Source organism: Monodelphis domestica, chromosome 8, assembly GCF_027887165.1.
Source record: "Monodelphis domestica isolate mMonDom1 chromosome 8, mMonDom1.pri, whole genome shotgun sequence".
NCBI classification, from domain to species: Eukaryota; Metazoa; Chordata; class Mammalia; order Didelphimorphia; family Didelphidae; genus Monodelphis; species Monodelphis domestica.
Window position 1 is genome coordinate 225,367,245 of NC_077234.1, and position 20,409 is coordinate 225,387,653.

Below are 20,409 nucleotides of genomic sequence, written 5' to 3' on the forward strand. Positions count from 1 at the left end.
AAATGTATTCATGAAATTTGGTTTTAACAATTATGAAACCAAGTACACTGTGATTGTTATAATTCAGAAACTCAGTGTTTAGCAAAAAGCATCAGAAACCATTTATGAATTCCAGGTGCTTTGCCTGGTGACTAAAAGTAGAGTTAAGATTATGCCAATACAGAAATCTGGCTCAATTGGTTTTGAAAGAATTGACTTGGAAACATACTGAAGGAAAGGAAGGCAGATTGTATATGGCTTTGCAGAGTCAATAGTGATTGCTTCATTATCAAATTATACAATTCCAAAGGGGTGTGCCATCACAAATCGGGGAAATCTTGTTAAGTAAGCATTTCCACTGTCAAATCAAATTTAATATATTTGAGTTTATTTGTTCCTGTCTCAGCCTTTCTTTCCTTTCTGTGTTTATTTCTCCATCTTCTTCCTATATCTGTCTCTGTCTCTCTTTCTTTCTCTCCACTCTTTCTCCATCTCTTTCTGTCTCTCCACTTTCTCTATTTTTGACTTTATGTCTTCATCAACCTCTCCAACAAAAACATTGTGAAGGACAAATGAATAATTTTCTTCCATGCAAGTAACCTTTCTTCAGGCAGATTCAGGCCAGCTTCTTGCCTCCTGTGGAACTAGAGGGATTAATTGAGAGTACTTAAATCTAAACACTCCATTAAAGAGGTGGAGAGCTGTATGGGATAAGGACCTTATTTACACAGCCTTTGGCATTGTTTACGAAGACTAGTCCCAGTGGTATTTCCATGGTGTCTGAATTTGCTTTGCTACACCTAATGAATCAGCTCTAGCTACTAGGCAATATACCACACAGGTAGCCATGGCAAAGGAAAAAAAAAATAAAAGAGACAACTTTTTGCTGTATAAATGTGATCCTAGCTCTTCTACAAGCTACCTGTGTGACAATGGGCAAGTCACTTATTTTCTTTGAGTCTTCTCTTCTTTATTTGTATGTTGGGGGTGGGTGGGTGGACAAGTTTAATTGTCCTCTCTAAAACTATCATTCTCTGGTATAGGAGTTCAAAACCTCTCTCATGTTTGGCAACCTCCTGACTCCATCTCAGAATAATGTTTTTAAATACACAAGAAAACAGAGGATTAAAAATCAAATTAGTTATAATGAAATAAAGATGAATTTTTTCTCATCTGTGGTATCTGTGGATAGTTCTTGGAGAGCAGGTAAGAAACCTTGTATATTAGAATGCGAGAATAAGAAGGAACATCAATGGTTATCATATGGTAACTCAATCTCTTCCCTCATTTTTCAGAGGTGGAAATTAAATATAATTTGCTGAAGGTGACATAGCCAGTAAGTGAAGTAATTAGAAACATCTTCCACTATATAACAATAAAAGACAATAAAAACAATAATTTTATTGATATTTATAGAGAGCAGCTAGGTGGTACAATGGTTTGAACACAAGGCCTAGAGTCAGGAAGACGTGGGTTCAAATGTGACCTCAGACACTTGTTAGAAGTATAAACCTTGGCAAGTCTGTTAAATGTTTACCTTAGTTTCCTCATCTGTAAAAGAAGCTGGAATTGACAAAACTCTCCAGCATCTTTGCCAAGAAATCACAGAATGGGATATAAAAAATCAGACATGACTGAAACCACTGAAAAAGCATTTTAAAGTTTGCAAGTACTTATTTCACATGTTATCTCATTGGATCTTCATAATAATCCTGTAGTGTAAGTACAAGAATCTCTATTTTACAGAAGAGGATACAGAGATTAAGAAAGGTTAAGTGATTTACTTAGGATCCTATAGACCTTTAGTGTCTGGAGAAGGATTTGAATTCAAGTCTTTCTTACTCAAAATTTAGAACTCTATCCACTGTTTCATTTAACTATTCACAAACTTATAACAGTTTGTGATTTCACTCTGTCAAAGTACCTGGTCATTTCAAGAAAATACAACCACCACTTCCGGTCAAGATGGTGGCTTAGACACAACAAAAGTTCAGATCTCTGAAAACCCTTCCTTACCGATCACAAACTGAATGCACCTAGGGCACCAAAATTCAAACTGAACAACAGTATAGACCCTAGGAACCCTCCTTCTGGACTAGGATCAAAAGTTATGCCCCCCCCCAAGGCAGAATCCTAGATCACTTGGATCTAAGGGGAAGGCAGAAGGAAGGTCCCAGGACCCCTCTCCCCCCAACCCAGAGTGCTGATCCCACAGCAGCAGCAGGAACCTCAGGGGTGGCAAAAGGGCCTGAGGGCCTGCTATCCTGAAGGGTGCATCTTCAAAGCAACCTGAGCCAGTCTCTGGGGGAGCCCAACATAGATGGAAGGGAAACAGAGAGAGATGGGGGGAGCCTGTAGACCCCTGGCTGGGTCCTTCCATCTGAGTCTCACAGGAGGTCCCTGCTTCAGGGCACATTCGGTCCAACCCAGCTTAACATAATCCCATCAGGAGCCCTCAGAGCTTCTGAAAGATCAGAAACCTCAGGGCCAGCAAAGGGGTTGCTCCAAAGGGTGAAGGGCTTACTTTGAAAGTAACCTGGGCCAGTCTCAGGGCATCCAACACAGACTGAAGAGGAGGTTTTTTTGCTTTGGGGCTCATTCAGCCCAACCCAGCTGAACTTAATCCCATTAAGAGCCCTTGGAGCTCAGGGAGACCAGGACCCCTCCCCCCTTAGAGTGCAGGGTCTTCTGAAAGAACAGAAACCTCAGGGCTGGCAAAGGCACTCAGGTACCTTGAGGACAGAGCTGTGCCAGGCTCAGAGCTTGGAAGTAAAGCAGTGGAGAAGCAATTGGAGGGAACTGAGAGCAGTAACACCTGAAAAGCTGGCAGGCAGGGGAGGGCAGAACCTGGGCTTCCCCAGGAAGACAGAGCAGCTGAGGAGAATGGACAATTTGCCTGGGGTAAAGCCTCAGACCATCAGACAGATACACTAAGAGCCATTCCTCCTCACTCAGATAGAGATGGCAAACAATACAGAAGTACAAAAGCCTCCAAATACCAAGAAAAGCAAGAAGAAGGGGGTGACTTTGGACACATTTTATGGAGTAAAAAACAAAATACAGAGGAGATAGAAGAGGAAACACAAGCAAATGCTCAAAAACCTTCCAAAGGAAATGGAAACTTTCCACAAACTCTTGAAAAATTTTAAATTGGAAATTATCAAAAAGATGGAAACCTTCTGGCAGGAAAAGTGGGAAATAATGCAAAAGGAACTCAACAATCTGAAGCATGAAAAAACACAACTACGAAAACAGCTTGACCTAACTGAAAAGGAAAACTAGGCTTTAGAGGTCAGAATCAGTCAACTGGAAGACAATGATCTTGCAAAAGAGCAAGAATTAATAAAGCAAAGCCAAAAGACCAAGAAATTGGAAGAGAACATAAAATACCTCACTGACAAGGTGATAGACCTCGAAAATAGAGGAAGGAGACACAATCTGAGAATAATTGGTCTACCAGAAAAGCCAGAAATACATAGTAAACTCGACATCATAATACAAGATATCATCAAAGAAAACTGCCCAGAGATTCTAGACCAAGGGGGAAAATACAGGCATTGAAAGAGTTCACAGAATACCCTCTACACTAAATCCCCAAAAGACAACTCCCAGGAATGTAATTGCCAAATTCCAAAGCTTTCAAGCAAAAGAAAAAATCTTACAAGAAGCCAGAAAAAGACAATTTAGACATAAAGGAATGACAATCAGGGTCACACAAGACCTTGCAATTTCCACTCTGAATGACCATAAGGCATGGAACATGATTTTCAGAAAGGCAAGAGAGCTGGGTCTTCAACCAAGAATCAGCTATCCATCAAAACTGACTATATACTTCCAGGGGAAAGCATGGGCATTCAACAAAATAGAAGATTTCCAAGTTTTTGCAAAGAAAAGACCAGAGCTCTGTGGAAAGTTCGATATCGAAAAACAAAGAGCATGGAATACCTGAAAAGGTAAATATGAAGGAAAGGGAAAAGGAGGAAAATGTTATCTTTTTCTTTTATTCAAACTCTCTTCTATAAGGACTACATTTATATCAATTTATATATATTAATATGTGGGGGAAATGTAATGTGTAAATATGGAGAAAAAACTAAATAGAATAATCTTTCTCACACAAAGATATACATGGGAAGGGGAGGGGAAGAAAACTCCTATAAGAAGGAGAGAAAGAGAGTTTTTACTTAAACCTTACTCTCAGTGAAATCAACTCTGAGAGGGAAGAGCATCCAGATCCATTGGGATCTTGAATTCTATCTTATCCAACAGGATAAGGGAGAAGGGAAAACCAAGGAGGGTAGGAGGGGAGGGAACACAAAAAAGGAGGGAAGGGGAGGGGGGAGGAGGAGGGAACAAAAAGGGAGGGGCTAGAAAGGGAAACATATCAAGCGAGGGGACTATGAGGACTGATTTAATGTAAATCACGGCTTAAAAGGTTATAGCTAAAGAAGAAAGGTCAGAATTAGGGGAGGATATCAAAATGCCAGGGAGTCCAAAAGTGACAATCATAATTTTGAGCGTGAATGGGATGAACTCACCCATAAAACTTAGACAAATAGCAGAATGGATTAGAATCCAAAACCCTACCATATGTTGTCTTCAAGAAACACACACGAGGTGGGTAGACACTCACAAGGTCAGAATTAAAGGATGGAGTAAGACCTTCTGGGCCTCAACTGATAGAAAGAAGGCAGGAGTTGCAATCATGATATATGATAAAGCTAAAGCAAAAATAGACCTGATTAAAAGGGATAAGGAAGATAACTATATTTTGTTAAAAGGGACTTTAGATAATGAGGAAATATCACCAATCAACATGTATGCAACAAATAGTATAGCACCCAAATTTCTAATGGAGAAACTAGGAGAACTGAAGGAAGAAATAGACAGTAAAAGCATATTAGTGGGAAATTTGAACCAACCACTCTCAAATTTAGATAAATCAAATAAAAAAATAAATAAGAAAGAGGTAAAAGAAGTGAATGAAATCTTAGAAAAATTAGAGTTAATAGACATATGGAGAAAAATAAATATGGACAAAATGGAATACACCTTCTCAGTACCACATGGCACATTCACAAAGATTGACCATACACTAGCATACAAATGCAGAAAAGCAGAAATAATAAATGCAGCCTTTTCAGATCACAAGGCAATAAAAATAATGATCAGTAAGGGTACATGGAAAACCAAATCAAAAATTAATTGGAAATTAAATAATATGATACTCCAAAATCGGTTAGTTAGAGAACAAATCATAGGAACAATCAATAAATTCATTGAGGAAAATGACAATGGTGAGACATCCTTTCAAACCTTATGGAATGCAGCCAAAGCAGTAATCAGAGGTAAATTCATATCCCTGAGTGCATATATTAACAAACTAAGGAGGGTAGAGATCAATGAATTGGAAATGCAAATATAAAAATTTGAAAGCGAACAAATTGAAACCCCCCAGAAGAAAGCCAAACTAGAGATCCTAAAAATTAAGGGAGAAATTAATAAAATTGAAAGTGATAGAACTATTAATCTAATAAATAAGGACTATTAATCTAATAAATAAGTCTAGAAGCTGCTACTTTGACAAAACAAACAAAATAGACAAAATACTGGTCAATCTAATTTAAAAAAGGAAAGAAGTAAAGCAAATTAACAGCATCAAAGATGAAAAGGGGGACATCACCTCCAATAAAGAGGAAATTAAGGCAATCATTAAAAATAACTTTGCCCAAATATATGGCAATAAATATACCAATCTAGGTGATATGGACAAATATATAAAAAATATAAACTGCCTAGACTAACAGAAAAAGAAATAGAATTCTTAAATAATCCCATAAGATGAAATGAAATCGAACAGGCCATCAAAGAACTTCCTAAGAAAAAATCCCCAGATTCTGATGGATTCACAAGTGAATTCTACCAAACATCCAAAGAACCGTTAATTCCAATAATATACAAACTATTTGACATAATAAGCAAAGAGGGAGTTCTACCAAACTCCTTTTGTGACACAAACATGGTACTGATTCCAAAACCAGGCAGAGAAAGAAAATTATAGACCAATCACCCTAATGAATATAGATGCAAAAATCTTAAATAGGATACTAGCAAAAAGACTCCAGCAGGTGATCAGAAGGGTCATCCACCATGATCAAGTAGGATTTATACCAGGGATGCAGGGCTGGTTCAATATTACAAAAACTATCCACATAATTGACCATATCAACAAGCAAACCAACAAAAAAATCACACGGTTATTTCAATAGACACAGAAAAAGCCTTTGATAAAATACAACACCCATTTCTATTAAAAACACTAGAAAGCATTGGAATAGGGGGGTAGTTTCTAAAAATAATAAACAGTATATATCTAAAAGAATAAGCTGTTATCATCTGCAATGTGGATAAACTAGATGCATTCCCAATAAGATCAGGAGTGAAACAAGGATGCCCACTATCACCTCTATTATTTGACATAGTACTAGAAACACTAGCAGTAGCAATAAGAGAAGAAAAAGAAATTGAAGGCATTAAAATAGACAAGGAGGAGACCAAGTTATCACTCTTTGCAGATGACATGATGGTCTACTTAAAGAATCCTAGAGATTCAACCAAAAAGCTAATTGAAATAATCAACAACTTAACGAATTGCAAGATACAAAATAAACCCACATAAGTCATCAGCATTTCTATATATCTCCAACACAGTTCAGCAGCAAAAACTAGAAAGAGAAATCCCATTCAAAATCACCTTAGACAAAATAAAATACCTAGAAATCCATCTCCCGAGAAAAACACAGGAACTGTATGAACACAACTACAAAACACTCTCCACACAACTAAAACTAGACTTGAGCAATTGGAAAAACATCAACTGCTCATGTGTAGGAGAAGCCAAGATAGCAAAAATGAACATCCTACCCAAACTTATTTATCTATTTAGTGCCATACCCATTGAACTTCCAAAAAATTTCTTTACTGATTTAGAAAAAAACATAACAAAGTTAATCTGGAAGAACAAAGGATCAAGGATATCCAGTGAAATAATGGAAAAAAATACAAAGGAAGGTGGCCTTGCAGCCCCAGATCTCAAAGTATATTACAAAGCAGCAGTCATCAAAACAATTTGGTACTGGCTAAGAGACAGAAAGGAGGATCAGTGGAATAGACTTGGGGCAAATGACCTCTGCAAGACAGTATATGATAAACCCAAAGATCCCAGATCTTGGGACAAAAATATCCACTATTCGATAAAAACTGCTGAGAAAATTGGAAGGCAGTGTTGGAGAGATTAGGTTTGGGTCAACACCTCACACCCTACACCAAGATAAATTCAAAATGGGTGACTGACATGAACATAAAGAAGGAAACTATAAGTAAATTAGATAAACACAGAATAGTATACATGTCAGACCTTTGGGAAGGGAAAGACTTTAAAACCACGCAAGACATAGAAAGAGTCACAAAATGTAAAATAAATAATTTAGACTACAGCAAATTAAAAAGCTTTTGTACAAACAAAACCAATGTAACTAAAATCAGAAGGGAAGCAACAAATTGGGAAACAATCCTCATAAAAACCTCTGACAAAGGTTTAATTACTCAAATTCACAAAGAGCTAAATCCATTGTATAAAAAAATCAAGCCATTCTCCAATTGATAAATGGGCAAGGGACATGAACAGGCATTTTTAAGCAAAGAAATCAAAACTATTAATAAGCACATGAAAAAGTGCTCTAAATCTCTTATAATCAGAGAGATGCAAATCAAAACAACTCTGAGGTATCACCTCACACCTAGCAGATTGGCTAACATGACAGCAAAGAAAGTAGTGAATGCTCGAGGGGATGTGGCAAAGTAGGGACACTAATTCATTGCTGGTGGAGCTGTGAATTGATCCAACCATTCTGGAGGACAATTTGGAACTATGCCCAAAGGGAGATAAAAGACTGTCTGCCCTTTGATCCAGCCACAGCACTGCTGGGTTTGTACCCCAAATAGATAATAAGGAAAAAGACTTGTACAAGAATATTCATAGCAGCACTCTTTGTGGTGACAAAAAACTGGAAAATGAGGGGATGCCCTTCAATTGGGAATGTCTGAACAAATTGTGGTATATGTTGGTGATGGAATACTATTGTGCTAAAAGAAATAATAAAATGGAGGAATTCCACAGAGATTGGAACAACCTCCAGGAAGTGATGCAAAGCAAAAGGAGCAGAACCAGGAAAACATTGTATATAGAGACTGATACACTGTGGTATAATGGATCGTAATGGAATTCTCCATTAGTGTCAATGTAATGTCTCTGAACATTCTGCAGGGATCTAGGATAAAAACACTATCCACAAGCAGATGACAAACTGTGGGAGTAAAAACATTGAGGAAAAGCAACTGCTTGACTATAGGGGTTAAGGGGACATGTCTGAGGAGAGACTCTAATGCAAACACCAACAACATGGAAATGGGTTCAAATCAAGAACACATGTGAATCCCAGTGGAATTGCGTGTCTGCTATGGGGTGGGGGGTGAGGAAAAGAAAATGATCTTTGTCTCCAATGAATAATGTTTTGAAATGACCAACTAAAATATTGTTTAAAAAAAATACAACCTGGCCTCAGCCACTTCCCAGCTGTGTGACCCTGGGCAAGTCACTTGACCCCCATTGCCTCGCCCTTACCACTCTTCTGCCTTGGAGCCAATACACAGTATTGACTCCGAGATGGAAGGTAAGGGTTTAAAAAAAATACAACCACCACCACAGCAAAATAATGAAATTATATGTATGTATAAATCCAGCCATGGTAGACTATATGGATACATATTTATAATGACCTTAGTTTTGTCTTTCTTTCTTTCTTTCTTTCTTTCTTTCTTTCTTTCTTTCTTTCTTTCTTTCTTTCTTTCTTTCTTTCTTTCTTTCTTTCTTTCTTTCTTTCTTTCTTTCTTTCTTTCTTTCTTTCTTTCTTTCTTTCTTTCTTTCTTTCTTTCTTTCTTTCTTTCTTTCTTTCTTTCTTTCTTTCTTTCTTTCTTTCTTTCTTTCTTTCTTTCTTTCTCTACTAACATCTATGAACTGTTTTCTTTTAGGAGATGGATACTTTTCATTCATTTACCACATATGTAGTGGAACAACATTACCATTTTCCACTGGGAAACAAGGCACTATTTATATTGTCATTATCTACCCTAGTCACTCTTTCTTCAGCAATGTTACACTTCTGAAACCCATATATGAAGTGGATCCTATTACTTGTTATGTCTATTCATATAAGGTAAAAAAATAGAAGAGTCTTTGAGGATGCAAGTGAATGACAAGAATAGGTGAGGTGGCTTCCTGATGAAATGCCACCAATGCAATACTTTGTGAAAATCTATTAGGTTAGTGTGTGGAAAAGGTCCTGTCTTGTCTAATTGCTAAGGCTGCTGAGAGTTCTCTCTGGAGGAAGTATTACATCTTTATAGAAAAACTGGAAGAAATTAATCTTCCAAAAGATTCACAGCCTAGTTATTCCCACCTTTTTAAGGGTGATTAAATATGTTCCCAGACTGGATTAAGAGCCAAAATAGGCAACGATGAAAAATGTGGTAGTAGAATATCAAATCCAGCTATTGTTTAATATTGGTCTACTTGGCATTATAAAATGATTCAGATCTTTAATAAGGATGAGCGAAGAGATGAAAAGAAAAGTAAAATCACTTGAGGGCTGAGAGTTAGATCTAAAGAAGAAATTCTTAAAATAAAAAATTTGGTTCATAGATCTAAAGAAGAAATTCATAAAACAGAAAAATTTGGTTCATGAATTAAGTTCAATAGATTTGAGGAAAGGGTAAAGGGATGAAAGAAAGAACCAGTTTGGAAGCAGTATGGAACATATTTACAGAAAATGGAGGCTTAGGTATATAATATTCAAAGTTTATATACATACTCTGGAAGACTCAAATAAGTGATTGAAATGTTTTATGATTTGGCCATCAGTGATTTCAGAAAAAAGCTGGAAAGATCTACATGAACTGATGTGAAATGAAATAAGCAGACTTGGTAGAACACTGTACACAGTAACAACAATATTGTATGATGATCAAATATGAAATATTTAGCCACTTGCAGTAATACAATGATCTGGGACAATTCTGAAAGGGCTTATGACAAAGGCCGCTATCCACCTTCAGAGAAAGAACTGTTGGAGTTAGATGCAGATCAGATCATACTGTCTTTCACATTAGTTTATTTATGTGTTACTTGGGGATTTTTATTTTATGAGTGTTCTCTTACAACAATGACCAATATGGAAGCATATTTTGCATGATAATGCATTTATAATCCAGATGACATTGTTTACCATCTCCAAGGGGACAAAGAGAAGGAAGAGAGGCAGACAATTGGGTCTTCTAATTTTGGAAAATTTATATTGAAAATTGTTATTACATGTAATTGGGGAAATAAAATATATTTGAATAAAAAAAGATTTGATCATCATGAGTTTATGCCATCTTAGTTGCAGAATCCATTATTGACAATAGACATCTGGCATAAAGCAGGAAAACTCCCAACATTGTTCTAAATACCTTCCCTGATTCACACTAAAACTAGTGCCTTGCTCCTGAAATTATCTTCTGTTTACACTGTCAGTCTTTTATATATACTGCTATTTGCACGTTGTTTCTCCCCTTATACCAAGGGACACCTTGAGGTGAGGAAAAGTGTTTTTAACTTTCTTCTCATAAACTGGTGCTTAATAAAATTTCTGGTGAATTCTTAATAAATACTGTTTGACCAATGACCAGCTGAATGACTCAACTAAAGCTATATTATGAATATCATATTCATTATGGGATTTTTAAAAACCTCATTATGAATTGTTTTTTTTTCCAGACGTCTTTATTATCAATAATGGATTCTGCAACTAAGATGGCATAAATTCATGATGGTCAATTCTTCCTTTTTATTCAAATATAACTTATTTCCCCAATTACATGTAATAAAAATTTTCAACATATAGTTTCCAATATTAGTAGACCCAGTTGTCTTCCTCTATCCCTTCTCTTTATCCTCTTGGAGATGGTAAATAATTTGATCTTGATTATTAGTAAAGCACTTGCAGAACTAAGTACAAAAAAGTATTTTTGTGATGAAATAATGTTTATCTGCATTTAAAAATCTGTGTTGATTTGCCTTTTATTGGACAAGGACTATATCATCTTGATTCTATTTTTTGAGTAGTAGCTAACAGGACCATATTAGTGTTTAATGCATAGTATTTGAGTCATTAATAAGCCAGAGGCTACAAATTACATTTCTATTGAACTCTACCTCCATATACCCTAATTTGGTTCTCAGTCCTATGAAATAGAAACTTTGTTATTTCTTCATGTCTTTTAATGAATGTTCCTATCTTAAAATTTTGGAAAATTATTATCATTTCCTATTTTCTGAGATCATTTTTCTTATCTTCAAAATTCAATTCACTTTTTAGGTCCTACATAAGTATGTGATATTGGATAAATCACTTAAATTCTCTGGGCCTCAATTAACTCATTTATAAAATTGGGGAGCTGGTAGATGGCCTTTGAAGTTTCTTCCCAATCCAAGTCTATGATATATTTTAAAGCACATTGAAGTACATATTCATCCTATAATACTACCAAATGATAGTCATACATATTTGAAAATTTTCAGTGACAGAAAATTCACCCATTCTATTTTTGAAAAGGCTTAAGGGTTATTTTTTTTTATGTTGCACTGCATCCCTATAGTTTTCTTTGATCTTTGGTCTCCCTCCCTGGACCATTAGACATCATTTCAAACACTTAAATATAGCAAACATTCCCCCACATTTTGTTTCCCTACTGTCAAGTATATATGTTCAAATTTATTCCCTTGGCTTCCTAATTAAACAAGAGTCCTCTTTACCAAATAAAATATCCCCAGTTGTTTAGCTAATCTTTACTGAATATGTTATGAATTTTCATCTAACCATTCTATTTACCCTCTTATTTTCTCAGTATTCCTATAAATGTTTCTACCAATTTTAAGAATCCAGAATTTGAAATGATATTTTGTATGTGGTCACACCAGGGCAGAAAGCAAATGTATTATCAGTTCTGCCATAATAGACACTATTCTCATTTTTGAGACATAAGATAGCTCTAAATTTTTGACTGTCCTGTCTCCTTTTGGATTTTCATTGAGGTTTTAATCCACAAAAATTCTCATTTATATCTTCTAGGTAAATATTCCCAATGGTGAATTTTTGCAGCTAATTTTTGTAATTCATTTGAAGGATTTTAATTTTGTCATTTCATTTTTTTGAATAACAAATATTTTATTTTTATATATTTTTCCAGATTACATTTAAATACAATTTTAATAATCATTTTCTGACATTTTGAGCTCCATTTTCTCTTCTTCCCTTCCATCTTCTTCCTCAAGATGTATTATGATATTTTATTGGTTGCAAGTTTTTTCTCATGTAATACACAATTCCATGTTTGTCATGTTGTGAAAGGATATATATCTCACTTATATTAGAGAAAATTTGTGGAAATAATAAAGTGAAGAATGGCATGCTACAATATGCATTCAGACTCCATCTCCCTTGGCCTGGCTTACTGAGCTGAGCTACCCAGATGCCTCCATTCAAATAATTTAAAAAAATATTGACCAAAATATTTATTTAAAAATGTTGACCAAAAAATGCTGAGATTTTAGCTTCTATCCTCTGCCAAAATAATGGTAAATTTTTTTGGTAAATATGCTCTAGTCGACTAAAGCTGAGAGAGCATAGTTGATCCTTGAAAAAATATGTGAGGTACAAAATATCCTTTTGAACATTTGTCCTATATGTAAATCTCTCATTTGTGATTAATATGCATATTCACTCTCCCCATTGTTGATCATAGACACAGATCTAAATAGACAATAAATCCAGAACTAGAAGTCATCCTATAAGTCATTGTAATACCCTCACTTTACAAATGAGGAAACGTAATCCTAAATCAGTTTGATTTGTGCAAGGTAATATACACAGTGAGTGTTTTTTACACTTCACCAAAACTGGAGAAATATCTATTGCTTATGGCTAAGGGAAAAATATTACAAATGAGAATAATATGCCAATCCAATTATACCAAGATTAAATTGTGGATTTGATGTCATAGTATTTAAAACTTATCAAAGATACTTTATGGCACTAAGCAAAATATGAAGAATATGAAGAGAAATAATATTTTACAAAGTAGTAATGAAGGGAAGATAGTTTGCCAAATCTCAAATTATATTATATATAGCATTAACTTAGCAACCATCAAAACAATTTGGTACAATTTTTTACCTTAATAGTTCAATGTTCTATAAACCCAAGAACATAACTACTGGGAAAGAATTCTCCATTAAAAAAAAAAAAAAACTTCTGGGAAAACTAGAAAGCAGTTTGTTAGAAATTAAAATTAGACCAATAACTTGTGCCACAAACAACAATTAGAACCTAGCACAACTATGACTGGGCGGAGAATATTTAATCAAACAAGGGATAGAATGGTCATAAAAGATTAAAATTGCTATTATAATTAAATAAAAGTAAAAAAAAGATTTTTCAGGGAAAAATTTAAAGTATTAATAAGAAGAAGACAAGCTACTGATTGGTGCAAATTTTGTGACAAATGCCCCTAAGTTTTAACATCTATGAAATATAGGAAACATATAAATATGCATAGCAAGGGCCATACATCTAATAATGTTATCAAAAGATATATTTAGATAATTTTAAGAAGAAATGCAATCTGTTAGAAATTGTATGAAATCATGTTTCAATAATTAAGGTAAATGCAAATTAGATTAATTCATTTTTAAGAAGTTTGCAGAAAATTATAGGGATTGTGGAAAGTCAAATATTCTCACCATTCTGGAAAACAAGTGTGAATTATACTGGATAAGTCAGAAAAAAGCATACCATTTGACTCAGACTACTTCTAGGCATGCACCATAAGGAAGGCAGAAGAAATGATCACATAAATAAAATAAATATTTAAAGTGATGTTTTTTTGACTTAGTAAGGAACAGGTGGCAAAACATATCACCACCAAATGGAGAGTGACTGAACAAACTATGATTTGTAATATGATATTACTTCCTGAGAGAAATCAATTATTAAGTTCCATGAAACTTAGGAAAACTATAGGACTTGATGTAAAAATTAGAGAAGAGAACCAAGAGAATAATTTACACAATGGCTTCAATAATGTAAAAGAAAAAAAATTGAAAGCCATCAGAATATTGATCACTACAAATATTAATCAACTTCAGTTAGCATACCTCCTTATACTTATCAGAAAATGTGAGAAATATGAACTTTTGAGAGAGAGATAGCAAACCATATAAAGCAAAGTGTATTTTATTAGACACTTAAAAACTTGCTTTGTATTTCTTTTCTATAATTCTTTGTTACAAGAGAGATTTCTGTTCTACATGTGTTAGAGTGGATTTAGTGGGAATTGGGAAGAATATTAAAAGAAAAAAGTATTACTTTTATTTTAAAGAAAAGTTCATGGTTGAAAAAATCTATTGATCATGTAGCAAAAAAGAGCGAAGATCAATGGACTTTCTATATGCTCCATTGACATCTATGCACTTCAAAGAGAATAAAGAGGTTTCTTTTAGTGGTCCCCTAGATTTGAGATTTTAGTAAATCAGTAAGCATTTATTAAGTGTCCACGATGTCTCATAAATATCCTAAGCACGGGGGATGCAAACACAAATAAAAACAAAGATAATCCTTAATCTCAAGGAATTTATTATCTAATGGAAAAAGACAAAACACAAAAGGATGCTAAACTTGGAGAGAGGAGAAGGTTTCTGAGGAAATCTAAAAGCATTGTAACTATTGGCGATGGAGAATATTGGAAAAAAAACCCTTCAACAGTTGTCATTTAAACTAGGTAGATATAGATGAATTGTGAAATGCTTTGTTTTTAAGAAGTCTCCATAAAGAGTAGATCCAGTTTTGTTATATATATTGTTACGCTTGCTTCTAGTACAGTTTAAGCTACTTGAGGGTAAAGACTAATTTGTGTCTTTGCATCTCCAGGACCTTGCAGTAGCAGTCTCTCGGTGACCGAGAATGACTATTGTCTTTGTGCATTATCATCTACGATGTACCCTCATGTGGCTTTGAAGACCAAAGGCTGAGGCGCAGAGTTTGTGGCATATGGGGCATGGGACGCCAGTTGTTACGTGAGGTGTGGTTGTGGCTTGGTGTCGGCGTTCACGCGCAGCAGCAAGACGTCGACGTCGCTCATCTTCAAAGGTGGTGGCAGCATGGTTAATGTGGGTTCGCCAGCTGCTTCTGCCAGAGGCAGTGAGTTCTAGTTGCTTTGGTGTCATGCCAGCCCACTTCAAGTTGGACTTTAGCTGATCCTTGAATCTTTTCTTTGGTCGGCCTTGTTTCCTGAGTCCAGCTGACAGTTCACCATAGAATACCTGTCTTGGTATTCGCTGTGGGTCCATGCGGATGACGTGTCCAGACCATCATAGCTGGGTTTTGAGGACCAGGACTTCGATGCTGGTGGAGTTGGCTCTGTCGAGGACTTCCTGGTTGGTGATTCGGTCCTGCCATCAGATCCTCATCATTGACCGGAGGGAGCGTTAGTGGAATTGCTCCAGCTTTTTCATGTGCTTCCGGTACAGTGTCCATGTCTCACAACCGTACAGGAGTGAGCTGAGGACCACTGCGTTGTACACTTTGAGCTTCGTCGTAGTGCTCACACCGCTGTGTTGGAGGACTTTGCAGTGCAGCTGCCCGAGTGCCTGGCTGGCCTTTTGGATCCTGGCATTGATCTTGTGGTCTAGGGACCCGTCGTTGGCGATGGTGCTGCCCAGGTACTTGAAAGTGTTGATGTTAGAAAGTTGTGTGCTGTCGATTGTATGCACGGCTGGTTCGTTGGCCTCCCTGGTGCAGGTTGGAACAGCACCTCTGTTTTGCTGAGGCTGATAGTCAGGCCAAACAGTTTTGTTGTGGTGGAGAACCTGTCCACAATGGTTTGGAGATGATTTTCTTGGTGGGCCATGAGAGCACAGTCATCTGCAAAGAGAGCTTCCAGGATGAGTCTCTCTGTTGTCTTTGTTTTTGCAGTCAGGCAGCGAAGGTTGAATAGTGATCCATCCAGTCGGTATTTGATGTAGACGTCCAGGTCTAGATCCATCACAGCATGTCGAAATACTTGGGTGAAGTATAGGTTGAATAGTACCGGAGCAAGGACACAGCCTTGTTTCACGCCATTGGAGATGTTGAAGTGATCAGAAGTCTCTCCACCAGATAGGATTTCCCCTGTCATGTCGACATGAAAGAGCTGATCAGAAACCCTTGCCCAGGGTGTGGCTGCTGCCACATGCTAGCAGCTACTGGGAGCCACAAGTGAGAGCTGGGTGTCAGGTGGGGGTCAGAGGCTGGAGAGCTGCTCTAGGAGGGCACAACAAGCCCTCCATACCAGAGATACTACCCCTCCCTGAACACCCCATACACCCCATACATCTAGTATATATACTAGAAAAATACCTATTCCATCAAATTGAAGTCAGTTTTTTGCCCAGACTAAAGAACAATGCTCATGACATGGGCACTGTACCCCCAGAAATCCAGGAGAACTATTATCAAGGAAACTCCCTTGTCTTTTCATCCTTGTGACTCTTAACCTAGAAACACCCAATGACCCCACCTAGGGTCCTGAGATGTTTACCCTCTTTTGTCCTCTAGATTTAAGGTAGACAAAGAGATGAATCTTTATGCCTCCAGGCAGGCCCTCACCCCACCAAATGCCTGAGGGACTAACACTCTATGTCAAGTCCACACCAGGACATAGCATCTAAAGAGTCTATAAACCCCAGAACTGATGTCCTCTGAGGGACAGCATCTCCATCCATGCTGTTCTCAAGGGGGAACAGTCATTCCTTTCATGCTGTCCTCCCAAGGAACTGCTCCCCATCTTGCTGTTCCACTTTTCTATCCTCCTGGCCACTCTCAACATTACTTTCTAAATTAATAAATTTCTCTTTTTGTTTTTAAGCTAAGTTTTGGAGTCTTGCATGCTTGCAAAAGGTATCCTTCCCGAAACCAAAAGGTATCCTTTCCCGCCCATAACAGTCAGACTATAGCATCATATCTCCAGGACTCTGAACTCTCTAATATACTATTCTGAGATTCCAGGAAAGGGCCCCAAATAAACAGCACTTTCAAAGATCTGTTGTGGGAGGGAAAATTCAGCACATGAACCCAGGAGACTGAGAGTAAGGTCTAGCAAACTTGACTACTCAATAGAAAAATACAGCAGAGAAGGTGCCTGGTCCTAGCATAAAGCTCTAACTCTAACTCAGCAAAGAGAGAGACAGAGAGAGAGAGACAGACTGACAGACAGACAGACAGAGAGAGACAGAGAGAGACAGAGACAGAGAAAGAGACAGAGACAGAGAAAGAGAGAGACAGAGAGAGACACAGAGAGAGAGAGACAGAGAGAGGCAGAGAGAGGCAGAGAGAGAGACAGAGAGAGAGACAGAGAGACAGAGATGATAGAGGAAATCAGTGACTGGCATGAAAATTATTACAAAACTAAAAAACCAATAGGTAAAGGAAAAAAAGTTTTTTCACAAGGACTGGATTATACAACTAACATAAGAAATTAATGAAAAAAGTAAAAAAAACGAAATAAAAGCTCTGGAGGAAAAAATTGGAAAGAGAAAAATTAGTTTAGAAAATAAATACTAAACCTTATCCAAGAAAATGATTCCTAGAAACTCAAATAAACTAAACAAAAATTAATGACTCTATGAGTTTAAATGAAAAATTAAAACAAAATCAAGAGTCTAGAAAGATAGAAGAAAATGTGAAAGTGAAGATAGAAAAAACCCACTGATCATTTTCAGGAAGTAAGCACAAAATAAAAATAACGTAGGAATATAAAGACCAAAATGTAGCTCTAAAAGAAAAAAAATGCTGCAAACATCATAACAAAGCAGGTCAAGCACTAAAGTACTACTGGAAAGACCACACAACCTGGCAGTGTCTCTCACAAATGTGAGTATATTTTGAAAGAAAACATTCTAAAAGGCAAATTATTAAACTTAAGACAAAGAAAAAATCTTATTTTGTAAAAGTGTAAAGCTGAGTATAATTCCATAGGGTTGAATATTGGAAAGCAAAAAAATGTTTAATTGATTAGAGGACTCTGAGGCATTTCTCATAAAACAGAAGAGTTGAGTAAATATTCTGAAACCAAAAAAAAATGCTTCTCAAGAAACCTAGAAAAGCAAAGTTATTTGGAAAATCCAAAGATCAAATGATCTGTATGATGATGTAGTGCTAACATTTAAATAAAAGAAGAAACAACTGTCCCTTCAGCATCTTAATGTCTTTAAAAGATGACAAAGTGAGAAAAACAAGAAACATAGAATCCTAGAGGTAGAATGATTCAGTTCTTAGAGTTTCAAGAGGGGAAAGAGAAAAAAATGTACTAACAAGGTGGTGGACATGATTATTTTTCCATAATTGAGTTAAATGAGAAGAAGAATAGACAAATATGGGGAAAGAATGAGGGTAATGGATGTCAGAGGAACTTTTTTTTATCTGAAATACACAAGATTGAACCCATATAATACTTTGATGTAGAAATATATTAAATTCAAGTTATGATAAAGATGGAGTAATTTAGAGATAAGATAATACTCAGAAAGGATAAGATGCCAGAAAAGCAAACTTGAGATCCTGAAGTGGGGATAAAAGTGATAGGAAGGAAAGGAAAGATTTAAAACCTAAGGTATCTTAAATAACTTCATTGGCAATTAGGGGATAGTTAAATAAATGATAACTATGAATGTAATAGAGGTACCTCTGAACCATAAGAAATGACAAATGAGATATTTTCAGAAAATCCTGGATATTATGAACTGACAGTACATGAAATTAGCAAAACAAGGAAAATATTTATACAAGAACAGCAAACATAAATTAAAAAAAGATTTAAGAACTCAATGCAATAACCAATCATGTGTCTAGAAGACATATGATAAATTGTTAACTGTCCCTTCAGAGAAATGTTTTTTGATATAAGATACAGACATACATTTTTTGGAATGATTACTATGTGGATTGATGTTACTTGACTATACTCATTTGTTTTAAGTTTTCTTTCTTTATTCTCCATTTTTAAACCCTTACCTTCCATCTTATAATCAGTACTAGGTATGGTTCTAAGGCAGAAGAGCAGTAAGGGCTAGGCAATGGGGGTTAAGTGACTTGCCCAGGGTCACACAGCTAGGAAGTGTCTGAGGTCAGATTTGGAACCCAGGACCTCCCATCTTTGGGCCTGGCTCTCAATCCACTGAATCACCTGGCTGCCCCCTGTTTTCTCTATTTTTTAATTAAGGTGGGAGTTAGAAGGAAGAGGGTTAGCAATACTGAAGGCAATATATATATATCTATCTATATATATATGTACATATATAGATAATTGTAATGCTTTGAAAAGACACTGAAAGAAGTTCACAAGGAAAGTCAATTAGCACTACTACTTTAAAGGTAAAAGAATTTATAATACATATTTTAAAAAAGCTATTCAGTATGTAGGCAAGATGTATGGTTACATGTAGAATCCTCTTTATTTTTGTGTTTAAATATGTCCTCTTTTGATACTTAAAATTAAATTTCTTTTTTAATTTTTTATGATTCATATCCCTTCCCCCACTCCCCCTCCTCTTTCCTCATTTCTTCCCGAAGCTGACAAGCAGTTCCACTGGGTTATACATTTATCATTGTTCAAAACCTATTTCCATGTTATTCATATTTATAGTATAGTAATCTTTTAACATAAAAACACTGATCATATCCATATGTGACTGATCATATGTTTTTCTTCTGCATTTCATTTCCCACAGTTCTTTCTCATAAGTTCCTCTGGATTGTCCTGCGTCATTGCTTTGCTGCTAGTAGAAAAGTCCATTATATTTGATTGCGCAGTAATGTATCAGTCTCTGTGTACAATGTTCTCCTGGTTCTGCCCCTTTGGTTTGCATCAATTCTTGGAGGTCTTTTCAGTTCACATGGTATTCCTCCAGTTCATTATTCCTTTCAGCACAATAGTATTCCATCACCATCATATACCACAATTTATTCAGCTATTCCCCAATCAATGGACACTCCCTCATTTTCTATTGTTTTGCCACCACAAAAATTTTGTACAAGCCTTTTTCCTTATTATCTCTTTAGGGCACAAGCCCAACAGTGTTATGTCTGGGTCAAAGAGGAGGCATTTTTTTTTTTAGAGCCCTTTGTACATAGTTCAAATTGCCCTCCAGAATGGTTGGACCGATTCACAACTCCACAAGCAGTTTTAGTGTTCCAATTTTGCCACATCCCCACATTTATTACTTTCCTTACTTCCTTA